This window comes from Oryza sativa, chromosome 8, assembly GCF_034140825.1.
Source record: "Oryza sativa Japonica Group chromosome 8, ASM3414082v1".
In the NCBI taxonomy this organism is placed as follows: domain Eukaryota; kingdom Viridiplantae; phylum Streptophyta; class Magnoliopsida; order Poales; family Poaceae; genus Oryza; species Oryza sativa.
In genome coordinates, this window is record NC_089042.1 from 15,829,439 (window position 1) to 15,842,436 (window position 12,998).

At 40.4% G+C, this 12,998-nt stretch overlaps 1 long non-coding RNA gene across 6 annotated transcripts; it reads right to left on the minus strand.

Moving 5' to 3' along the window:
- Positions 1 to 3,058: 3,058 nt before the first annotated feature.
- Positions 3,059 to 5,894, minus strand: LOC112936159 (uncharacterized). 6 transcript variants are annotated; one of them, XR_003238271.2, is made up of 8 exons: positions 5,541 to 5,894; positions 5,268 to 5,472; positions 5,113 to 5,176; positions 4,957 to 5,045; positions 4,594 to 4,692; positions 3,998 to 4,205; positions 3,479 to 3,590; positions 3,059 to 3,398 (listed from the first exon to the last, which is right to left on the minus strand). It is a non-coding gene; the product is annotated as an uncharacterized lncRNA (long non-coding RNA). The 6 variants fall into 6 exon arrangements; XR_003238274.2 differs by having other exon boundaries at positions 3,998 to 4,245; XR_010734628.1 differs by having other exon boundaries at positions 3,998 to 4,250.
- Between the last annotated feature and the right edge of the window lie 7,104 nt (positions 5,895 to 12,998).

Sequence of the window (12,998 nt, forward strand, 5' to 3'; positions counted from 1 at the left end):
GCCAATTCATACAATAATCATTTACTATACTATTAATATATGGTTCCACATGTCATACACACACTGCGTCTTAGAGTCCGTGCTGCAGCTGGCTACAGATCTGTAGACCGCTCCTCTTCCCTCTCATCTTTTATCTCATTAAAATATGTTTATAGCTGGCTAATAGTTTGCTATTGTACATGCTCTAATGGGTTTGTTTGATGTTCCAATAAATATTCGTGACCATATTTGTTTCGTTTCGTATTTGCTCTGTATTTTTATTTGATGATATTTGATTTCCTTTTGGTATCCCTAGTTTCTGTTTCTGGTTCCGATTCCAAAGATAAAAACTGAAAATATATATGGTAGCAGTAGTTTCTGTATGTTTTCGAGCCGTTTCTTTGATCCCTAGTCTCGGGGTATACACATATGAGCAAACAAATTTTATTGAACAAACAAATTTACATTCCTAAGTGTATATACATTGATCCACCTAATTTTGCTGACTTCCTGGAAATCTTGGTACGACGCGTAGCTCCTAGAAATTACACCATTATTTATTCACACGAGCTTATCAGACACGAACAAATTTAAATTCGTATATATACACGAGTTTTTTACAATAGGATTGAGTATGTGCAGCCTCTGCCATCGCATTCATGGATAACAACGAATTGTCAGTACTCCTTGTTGGTTTGCTGGCTACTCGCGCTCTCCTGCCAAAATGTAAAGTTAGTTCTGGATTGAAAAGCTCAACAAGGTCGCGAATAAATAATATAAAAGGATAGATATATATGATTATTTGCATATATATTAGGTTAATTACCTTTCACTTTTCCCTTGTGGCAGCCACCTGCCTGACCAATTGATGTTGTGTAAATGTAATGAGACATGCTCTGTGCTAGCCCTCCTGTGAAGCTCATTGCTGGGACTGGGTGAGAAGTGCCTGTAGCTACAACACCACGAAATTAAACCCAGCATCAGTCACCTACCTAGCTCATCTCTTTTGCTACTAGCTACCTTCATTAATTATTTTTTCCATTAGTAACGTTAATTTTGGATATATATATTTAATTACATATAGTTTTCAAGTATATATATGCATAGGTTTGATGAGCTATTAATTTTTACATTTTAAGATAGAAATAAAAATAACTCAAGCAGCAATTGAATTATTTCACACGGTATATATACTTATAGAAGAAGCAAATAATTAAAATCAACTGTTTGATCAACCAATTCAACGATGACAAGCTAGAGCTAACCTCTATCGTCCCCTCCCTGATTAGTGCCCGTGGTCGACGCTCCAGAGGAGGAGCCACCTCCACCCAGGGTAGCCACAGGCTTTGAAGTTCCTGCAAGAATAATTATTGCATGAGTGAACAGTTAATTAGCTACAAAAGTAATACTGCCGTCGTAAAATATAGCAATTTTGTATTAGTGAACATATCTGCACATATATGCACAGAGGTTTGGAAGATCGTACCCGTAGCGGTGGCCATTCCTCCTACTTATGTAAGAATCTTATTCTTGGGAAAAACTTCGAAATGAAATTGTTGATCTGTACGTCGTGTGTGATAAATTATTTTGGCTTGCGTTTGTGCCACTTATATAGATAATAAGTAGCCTTAGGATTACTGTCTGTAATTACGATCATTGTGATAGGAAAGTGCAGTGGAGTAGTCATGGAAGCTGCAAATTACTTTGACATTGAATTTTTGTTGCAGAAAAACAGACCTGAACGTAAGTTGTCCAATTTTACCGTTAGTTCTAAGGAACGACATGTAATCGTGTCTTAATATCCCTAGAGCCAAGAAGGAAATTCCTAGGCACGACGGGGGATATATTTCTCCCAGTCAATGTAGAATTGCAGAGTGTTGGATACTGCACATGCAAGTTAACTGATCAAGCTGGTTCATTTCACTGTACAATCTATATGTCCTAAAATATAACAAATATTCCTACCATTCAACATTTATCATAATAAGTAATTTCTCAACCTATATTATCTTCTCAACCAGTCACGCAACATTTTCCATTTAAGTTCTATACCTACTTAACCAATCGTAACGTTCTCTCGTTTAGTTACACCAGCTGATTCTTTAATCTTCATGCATGCCACCTCAAAAGTTTTTATATTTTGGATGAGACATGGTAGTAATTAATGCAAGCCAAGAGTAGTACTACTACCTTTGTCATAATAATTATATTTCTATCAATCAAATTTATTAAAAAACATTATATTTGTAAAACTAATCCAATCCTATCTTACCGTAAAGTTGATGCGCACTAAATACTAAAACTCGACATGCAAGTGTGCCACATCATTACTTAATAGCAATTATTATCCAGAATATTTTAAATCACACGCAAGTGTGCCACATTATCACCACTAGCAATTATTATTTCGAATATTTTAAATATAAACATGACATATCATTTATAATTTTATTGTATTTTTAGAACTCAATATGCAAGCTAGTAATGTCAAATTGTTATCTCCACATCATTTTCACATTATTTTAACATGTATATCTATTGTTTCTATAATGTATAACTTGCATTTATCCGTATATCCCGCCGCAAAGGTTGGGGTATCAACTAGTTAATTATAGAGATATCCTACCTTATACCCTCCCATCTATCCCCATCTGCCTTTATTCTACTAGGAAGGTCTCGCGCGCTACGCCGCGCAGGTGTAATAGACGTGTCTAAAAGAGCCTAAGACGCATGTTATTGGAGCTTACTGAAAGTGTTATATTTAGCTGGCAATTTAGCCTGTGTGGGACAACAGAACAAGTAACTCATTTCAAGCTGTAATGAGCTTGATTGGTTCTATGTTTAAATTTGGGCTCTTATAGACGTACTGCTATGATTTAAGGATATACACCTCCTGTTAGATTCAGGCACTCAGTAAGTAAGCATGTTCTCATGCTTAGATTACATACAGTCTGTTGGAGGTGCATTATATCCTGACAGAGTGATGTGCCATGCTGGGATATATGGCATGGAAGAATCAATGCATGTAGTAACTATATCGCAAAACATCTCCAATCACAACAGTTGCAGCTATAGCAAATAACACAAAGGGGCATTTTGTGCCATTTAGTGAAAGTAGCCTGGTTTCAGAAATGGCAAGCACCATTGACTGAATATGCACAATCCTTTGTAGGGATAATTTTTAGAAGCTCAATATTATGAATCGGCGATACGAATCATTTAGTGTTTGCCTATTAGACATGGTGAGCTAGCAATAGCTAGAACATCAGTTGGTTGATCCCCAGGCCAATACAGAAGAACATATCCTTGGTCTTATCTTCCCAGCACAAAACAAAGAGTGGCCGAAGCATGAGCATTGCTATACTTGAGACAGCTTCTTGCCATGGTAGGTGGGATAATATTACATGGGAGCCCCAAATCTAAAGTGAATGGGCAGTTAGTACTTGTTTAAACAAATTACCACACAAGTAGAACATAACTGTTTAAAATAATTACTTACATTTGAGCGACTCCAGTGGCAGTGTATCTCAGAATAGCTCGCACAATACTGAAGCTCTGGGATGACCACCTTCATCAGGAGATGAGCTACAGATGCATGTCATTTGGCCCATCTGAAAACATAATTATATTATATATCATATGCGGCTAACGAAGGTTTTGTATGTTACTGCATCCTAAGCACTCTGTAGTATGTCCAATTTTCAAAACCTAAAATATTGTGAATTGCATCTTTGAAGTAACATAAAAGTAATTATGTATAGCTTAGCACCTAAAAAGGTATAGGTTTGTCTTGCCATTCCAAAGATATGACTATAATATCTGAACATAAAATGTCTACTAATTCTCCATGATACAAAGGGCAAAAATAATTATCGTGTTTTTTTTTTTTTGCATTGATTCAATTCAAGAAGCGTCAAGATTGACCTGATAGTCCATATAACATTACTAATGCCACCATGCAAAAATTTAATAAGCACATCTCAGAAATAAATCAAATAAGAAAGTTCATAAGGATTACCTCTTGCTCAGAACTCCGGAGCAGAGATCAATGCAGTATGAATGTTCACTATTATCTTATCTTGTGTTTGTTTCTCAGTGGAACAATTGACAGCTTCATCCATTATGTTTTCCTGAGCTGAGGATAGTGCATTGGCCCTCTAGACAGGAATAGGTATTTTGCAAGAGGAAATTTGTTCCTTTAAACTGACCAACGATTTTTCACTTGTCTGAAGATCAAGAACAATTGAGAATAATCAGATACCATGGCTGTCCTGGACGAAACAACAATTTGGTAAAATCCTCTTCAGATATTTAAAACCGAACAATAGCTATTGCAATAGGATGTTTCATTTGTATAATTTTGAAATGGGTAATCTGGCACATAATACCAAACTGCAGTTCTCAATAGTTTAATGCCACCATATCACTTATATCGTTATGTATCATACACAGTGAAGAATATAGAGAATGCATGGCAATAATTTGTGTTGGTCCTGCATGAACTCGTGTATAATGAGGTGAAACTAATCTATACAGATAACACTTCAGCGAATAAAGTAGCACATCTAAAATTTCCCATAAGTTTTTTTTACAACAAAACTGAAAGCCACTTACCTACAAAATTGTTGTGTACCCTTTGATGAATATCTCTTGCTTTGTACTTGTATCTTGGGTGACCTACCGATTATAAGTGTCTGGCAACTATCTCACAGGCTGAGACACATCATATATTAGAGAAATCATAATGAACTGTACATATCGCTGAAATTAAATAGAACATGACTCTAGATTCGTTAATGCGACCAAGTGAGGTGCCATGTCAGTTTTCGAAAATCATTGTCATCCAGTAGCTGATATAAAAATATTGAATTGCAATATATACAGAGCAAGAAAAACAAGAAACCACAACTCTGTTAATAGAAAAGCTTGATACAATAAGTAAACTAATATGCAAACATTGGATTGAGGATCACATACCTTACAACATTTAGTTACAGAGTGGCAATATTTGACCATATAGACAGGATGAAAACCCTTGCAAGTTGACAGCTCGAGTTATGGTTGAACTGCAATACAACAGAGTTCAGATTGTGATAACTTCTATTCTACTTGGTAGATTTCCATGTTCTTTACCTTAATAGAGGGCTTAAGGAACCCTGTACAACTCCATAGTTATTTGCATTCCTTGATTTGGCCTCTAAAGACTGAAAAAGTTAGGTATATCCAAATTGAACAATTTTGTGAAAATAAAAACAAATAACTGAAATTAGGACAAAGCATGAACCTACCTCCTAAATATCAAGCCAATCATATCTGAATCTGAATGTACACCATACGATGAGGGATTGGAATAGGTAGCCTAAAAACGCATTAGCAGATTACTTAGGTATCCCAGTTTCCTCCTCCCTCACATTTCCCCCCTTGCTCCTTGATTCCTCCTGTTGCTGCTTGCTCAGCCTCCCAACTCAGCTCCATCTTGCAGGCTTGCAGCCACTGATGTAGTTGACCAGAGAAGGGTGAAGGAAGGGGATAAAAGAAGGCAAAGAATGCAGCAGACTCACCAGAGAAATCCAGAGAAGATGAACGGAGCAGCCGAGGAGGGAGCTTGAACAAAAGAAAACCCCACTCCCGTGTACGGAGATGAGGCAATGGTCAGTGGCCAATCCGATCGCCACCGTACGGGGAGACGAACGCCGATGGATGCGGCTACACGGATTGTGCCGACGGAGGAGATCATGCATCCAACGTCTGGGCACGGGATAGCAGATGGCAAGCCGTCGTGGGCGACGACCTACGATGGAAGATCTTGGAGGAGGCGAGGAGCATCGATGCCACCTCTAGACGGAGAAATCAGGGAGGATCGCTCGATGGGGACGACGGGATGCGACGTGGGGAGATGAGCGACGACCGATTCCACGGGTAGGTAAGGACGGAGCCATCTAGATAGGAGACGAACGGTCAGATTGTGTCCACGCGTGGGGTTGAACGGCTCTGATTCAGTGGACTCGGCTGGAAATACCGAAATAATGAGGGGATTTCTGCAAAAATCGATGAGTGCATCGGCAGGGCCCGCAGTTAATCTAACGCTTATTATTTTTTTTGTTTGTTATGACGTGTCGATGTCGCAGTGGGCGCTGGCTTCCCAAATCGCTAGGAGGGCAGCTAATCCAGCACCTTTAAGATATCTAATATGCATGTATGGTTATTTTGGTCGTTTACATGTACTGCAAATATATATATCTGATTTTTTTGGAAATACAATGACCAACCCCTATATAAGGGACATGGCCGATTCAATTGTAACTAACCAATCTACAATCAATCAATCGAATCGTTTTTCATATTGCTTTTAGTTTTCTCTTAGTTTGTCCATCTTTGTCGATTTGCGCAGTAAATCATCTGCCGCCGCTGCGAGAGTGCGACACCTCTTTGTAGGTTTGTCCTTAAAACCTTCCGTTTTGCCCACGAGACGGGTAGTTATCTAGAAATCGGCTTCGCTAGCCGGTTTGGTTATCGAAACCCATCTTGGTCTAGTTTTTGCTAGATTAAGGTGGTTGGCGACTCTAGGATCACCGCAAGGCGTAAGGTGTTGCGATCGTTGTTGTCAACTTGTCACAAAAAGTTACCAACACAATTTTTGGCGACTCCACTGGGGAGATCTACTCAACGTCAACTCAACTTCGACTTTGCCATGACGAAGTCGCCGCCATCCAAGACGGAGGTAGAGCCATCCAATGTGATACCTATCACATTGGATGATTTCGAAGGGGAAGACCGCAAGACCATGGAGGAGTACATCAAGGAGATCACACAGGAGGCACTATTGAGGGCGTGCACTAGGACTCGTCAAGGCGTGATCATCAAGCCCGGGCCACGTCCTAAGTTTACTCCCGATGTGGTAAGTAATGAAGAGGTAACACAATCTATACAACAACAAATTGCATCTACAATAGATTCATCCATGATTACTTTTAAAAATAAGTTAGATGCATCTATTGAGAATCAATTTGAAGGATTTTTGAGAACTAGATTCGGCCCTCTCATGGCTGATTTTATGTTCAAAGATAAAGCCTCTACCAGTGCTAGTCAAGCCTCTATAGATCAAACAAATAGCAAAACCGATGGGGCTGCGCACACAGCCGGTCCGACCGGGCCTCATGGCCGGTCAGGCCGCGACTTCTCCGTCGGTCAGACCAGCTAGACGGCCGGTCCGACCGGGTAATACCCTGGCGACTCCCGGTCTGACCGCACCTTTGGACGTCGGTCAAACCGGGCCCTGGACCGGTCAGACCGGCACAATTATCCCGATTCAGGGGGTAGATCCAATGACAAATAATGCTTATTTGTATCATCTTAGAACATTTGATCCCCCTGTATCTACAGCCACTACTAATCCCCAAATTCCCCTACATGTTCCTAATGCTTATAATGATGTTGCTAGGGGGTATCCTCCTGATACTAGGCAAGGCCAATATAATCATATTGCGCCACAAACACAACCTATTAGGCCACTAAATCCACCACCAAATCAACATAGGCCTGATAATATGGAGGAAATAATTAGTAGGATTATTAGAGATAAATTTGGGATTGAAGCTAGGAATCGAGCTAAGGTTTACCAAAAGCCGTATCCTTATTATTATGATAATGTGCCATATCCTCGTGGTTTTAGAGTTCCCGAATTTACCAAATTTAGTGGTGAGGATAGTAGGACCACATGGGAGCATGTAGGTCAATTTTCAGCGCAATATGGTGAGGCTAATAATGATACCTTTAAATTACGCTTGTTTTCTTTATCTTTGTACGGTACTGCTTTTACATGGTTCACTTCTTTACCGGCAAATTGTATTCATACTTGGGCTCAATTAGAACAAAGATTTCATGATTATTTTTATACTGGTGAAACTGAGCTTAGGTTATCTGATTTAACATCGGTTAAGCAAAAGTATAATGAATCTGTCATTGATTATGTTAAGAGATTTAGAGATGTTAGAAACCGATGTTATAGCTTGAATATAACTGATAGAGATTTGGCTGATCTTGCTTTTAATGGTTTAATTGCTCCTATTAAAGAAAGATTAGATGGCCAACAATTTCTTGATGTTAGTTAACTCATGCAAAAAGCTTTGGCTCAGGAAAGCCGGGTTAAGGATAATAAAAAAATTGCTAGACCATATGAGAAGAAGCCTAATGTTAATTTGATTTATTACCATGAAGCTAGTGATAGTGAGGGTGAGGGTGATCATGATATGTATGTTGCCGAGTGGTCATGGACTAACAAAAATAAACCTTTTGTTTGTTCTAATTTAATGTCGACTCCTCGTAAAGATCGGCAAAGTGAGGTTAAATATAGTTTTGATGTGGCCAAGTGTGATAAGATCTTTGATTATCTTTTGCAAGAAAAACAAATTAGATTACCTAAAGGCCATATCATACCATCTCAAGAAGAATTGAAACATCGAGCTTATTGTAAATGGCATGATTCTCACTCTCATTCTACTAATGATTGCAATGTGTTTCGACGATAGGTTCAATCGGCCATAGATGAAGGACGATTGAAGTTCACCGATGGTTCCAAGATGAAGCTTGATCATGATCCTTTTCTGGTGAATACAATTAATTTCAATGATAAGAAGGTGTTGATTCAGCCGGAGCAAGCCGAATCTACTAAGGGGAAAGGAGTGATCATTGGAAGAACCTAGGCCAAAGATGATAGTGCCAAAGAAGCCGGAGGTTGGTGTGTGGAAGGAGAATAGGAGTGAGGCTTCAACATCTAAAGCTCCTAGGAAGACCAAGGTGACTTTGGATATGCTTTTGGAGAAGTATGAGAAGCAAGGTGGTGAGAGGGCACACAACAAAGGAAAGAGACCAAGATCACCTCCTAGGGAGCGATTTGGTCACTCACCAAGACGGTCGCAATCACCTCCATATCATCATTCACAAGACATGCCATGGGGGCCTTACCCAATGCCGCCGCCGGGTTATCCTTATCCTTACTACATGCCATGGGGATACCGCCAATGTTCAATCATATGCCTCCAATGCAATTCAACCAAGGGTGGAGAGGACCAAGGAGGTCAATTCATGAGCGTTTGTCTTCACCAAACAATAGCCAGTTTTATGGAAAAAATCAGATTAATGAAGAAAAGAGGGAAAGAAAGCGTGTTAAGGTGGAGGCGAGGACTTCGGAGGTGATTACCATCAAAGTGGGGTCTCATGATGTGCCAATACCTTCTGGAGATGGAGTTGGGGAGTCCTCAAGCAACAAATCCGAAGCCGGGACCAGCTCATCGCAGTCGGCCGGTCTGACCAGGCCCTCTGGCCGGTCTGACCGCAGTTCTACAGATGGTCTGACCGGGCCAGCAGGCCGGTCTGACCGCTGGCCTCACGTCGGTCAGACCGGGCCATTAGGCCGGTCTGACCACCGACTCCACATCGGTCTGTTAACGACCAAATTTGGTAACCTTAGTATCGGAGATGGAGATTAGATCGAAGCGGAATCGAAGACAAAGATCGTTTCGGAAACAGAGCAAGAATCGGCTGGAGTCCAAATCGGCTACGATCAGATCGGCAGGGTTCGAGTCGGATAGGGTTAGCCGATACAGCCGATTCTGACAATATGACTCGGTTTACGTCATCAAGCTGAGTTAATGTGCTTCACGTGGATTGCCACACATGGATAGAGTCCTAAAAAGGCAATTGTATCTATTAATTAGGATATTTTATGTAATTTCTTTATAGATAAGTGTGGGCAAAAGTCTGCCGCAAAGACTTATGGTATCTTAGAGTTTGTTAGAGATAAGAGTCGTGTCCGATATGGACATGTTTTGTAATCTCGGGTATAAATAGACCCCGAACCCCATGTAATTAGATAACACACGTTCAAATACAATCTCGGCGCTTCGCCACCCTTTTACTTTCGTTTTGTTTCGACGAGTTCTTGCTTTCGGGTTGAGCTGTATCGGTTTCGATCTTTAACTAGAGGTATGACTTGTTATGGCGGCTTGCGTTCTCGGGATTAGTGCTTCCATCATTATGATACTCTAATCCTATCTATGTAAGTTGTCGAGTTATCGTATATCTTATATAATCTTTGACAATATTGCTATCTAACCTCCAATCAGCTAATATCTATTGCTAGAGAGCAGCCGATTAGGTCAAATATCGACGTTGGCTTGACTTATATAGGATATCTACCACTCTATGAAGCTTCCAATAGCTTGATTGTCTAGATATTATCTTTCTTTTCATACTTATGGCTGCATCAGTTAGGTTTGATCTCATAAGTCGTGCTTAGAATTATAATCTCTAGGCAGCTCTTTGGTTGCCGATTAGAGTAGCATCGGGGTTTCAGCCGATCTTACCTGATTTAGCCTTATATTTCATGTGCTTAATTGATATGCTAAATCTGCCCTTTATGTTAAAATCTTATTGCTTTTAGATGTGTTAAGCTTTTTGTTTGATACATCTTAATCGCTTTAATATCTTAATGTAGAGTGGTATCGGAGTATTAGCCGATACATGCTAGATCTATCTTATCGGTTATGCTATGAACATATATAACCTCATTGTTAATATATATTTCGATCTAAGTGATTTATACTGTCTCGGCATGGCGACCGATCTATCCCAATCACTTGATTTAAGTATATATCGACATAAAGATTGTATATTGTTACTAACTACAGCCGATCGAATAGATTTAGTCTTTCTTTATTTATTTATGACTGCCGATCGATGCAAAGATGACATCGGCTCGAAGATAAATGGTACGTCATCGGCGGCTGGCCGATCGGCTATCATTTACAGACTAACTACTATTTCTTTGTCTTTATTTCTTGTTGATTGCAGGATCAAATCAACTGACACGCTCACGAACCTCAAAGGCAAGATTTTGGACCTGCACTGGAGTTAAGCAGATCTCCGCCTCGTGTTTTTACATCAACACGCTTTTGGCACGCCCAGTGGGACCCGAGTTTTTAACGACTTCATCCCGATGGCCAAAAAACCACCACCATCACTGGGAACAGGAGTCAAACCTCCCGTAAATAAAACGGGGGGCAAAAATCCATCAGCTGAAGTGGACCCAACCAATATTGTTCCAATCACATTGGATAGGTTGATAGCTGAGCAAAGGGATGAACTTGAACAGATGATGAGCAACGTGAAGAACAAGTTCATGGATTCTTTTCAGGAGACCCGCAGAGGAACCATCGTACAAAAATACAAGCTGAAGGTGGTCGCAGCCGATGAGGTCGGCCCAAGTTCATCTCAGGGTGACAAAGGTACTGCAATTGGTTCAGGTGACAAGAGTGATATTCCTCAAGATGGTACAGTTGATGACCTTGGCGCAGACGACAATCAAGAACCGTTGTAGTTTAATAATTTTCAAGATAGGATCAACTATGCTGTGCAACATGCCTTGATCAATCAATCTGGAGTATTAGTTAATACTTTAACCAACATGGTGAAAACTGTTGTCGATGGTTCGATAGCCGAGCACCAAGCCTCAGGACCAGTTTATCTACCAGGTGTTTTTTCCAAATTACAGACCTTTGGTTACAGCAAACCAGCAGAATGCCTCCAGAGCACTACCGGCTCAGCCGACGACTTCAGTTTCAGCTATTGCACAAGCTACGTCATCAGCCCCAAGGCAAATGGTTAACCCTAGATTGTTGACCAGAGAACAGCCACAACATGCTAGGCAAAATGTCAATCGACTAACTCAGGAGCAAGTTGCTGCAATGTTCTTGCCAAATCCGACAATAGCCGACCCAGCACAACCGCTGACAACTCAGCAAGCACAACTGAGACAGCAGACGGTTAAGCCGATTCAGTAGCAGAATTTACAGCATGCGTCGGCAAGGTTGAGAACACCTGACAATCGGCCAATACAGCATCATGCGAACCAAGTTATTCCTGAACACTTGGTCCATCACGTACAGGCCGATCAGTTAGTTGTGCCTCAGGTTATCCCTGAGCATTTGGTACGAAATATTCAACCGAACTTCCAGAACTATCAAGGAGGAAATTTGAACTATCAATATCAGCCTCCATCACCTCATGTTCAGTATCAGCAGGAAGGATCGCCTCAACCTCAGTTTGCTCCTCAGTACAATCAGTTTGAGCCAATGCAGCAACAAATGCAAGGAGTACCTCAGCAAATGTCATGGGCTGATATGATCACTGATGTAATGAGGGAATAGTTTGGGCTCAAACCAAAAGACACTGGAAATTTATATCGAGATCCTTATCCTGAGTGGTTTGAGAGGGTTCCATTGCCTAGCCGATACAAAGTACCCGATTTCTCAAAGTTCTCGGGGCAAGATAATATTTCGACTTATGAACATGTCAGCCGATTTTTAGCTCAATGTGGTGAAGCATCGGCTATTGATGCTTTGAGGGTTAAGTTGTTTCCTTTATCTTTGTCAGGATCAGCATTCACATGGTTTTCTTCCTTGCCATACAATTCTGTCAATAGTTGGGTTGATTTGGAGAAGCAGTTTCATAGCTATTTTTATAGTGGAATTCATGAGATGAAACTGTCCGACTTAACAACAATTAAACAAAGGCATGATGAGTCTGTGCAAGATTATATTCAAAGATTCAGGGAGATGAGAAACAGATGTTACAGTTTATCTTTGACAGATTCTCAGTTAGCCGATTTGGCTTTTCAGGGGTTGATAGCGCCAATCAAAGAAAAGTTTTCGGCTCAAGATTTTGAGAGTTTATCACATCTTGCACAAAAGGTGATTCTACATGAGCAAAGGTTTGCTGAGGCAAGGAAGAATTTCAAGAAAATCAATCATGTATATCCTTACATGTATGATTCTGATGACGAGGATGATGATTTTGAAGTGGCAGCAGCCGAATGGGTCAAGAGCAAGAAAGTCATACCATGCCAATGGGTGAAGAACTCTGGAAAAGAGGAAAGGTTTGATTTTGACATCACCAAGGCTGACAAGATTTTTAACCTATTGCTTCGAGAAAAGCAGATACAACTTTCCGCTGGTCATATA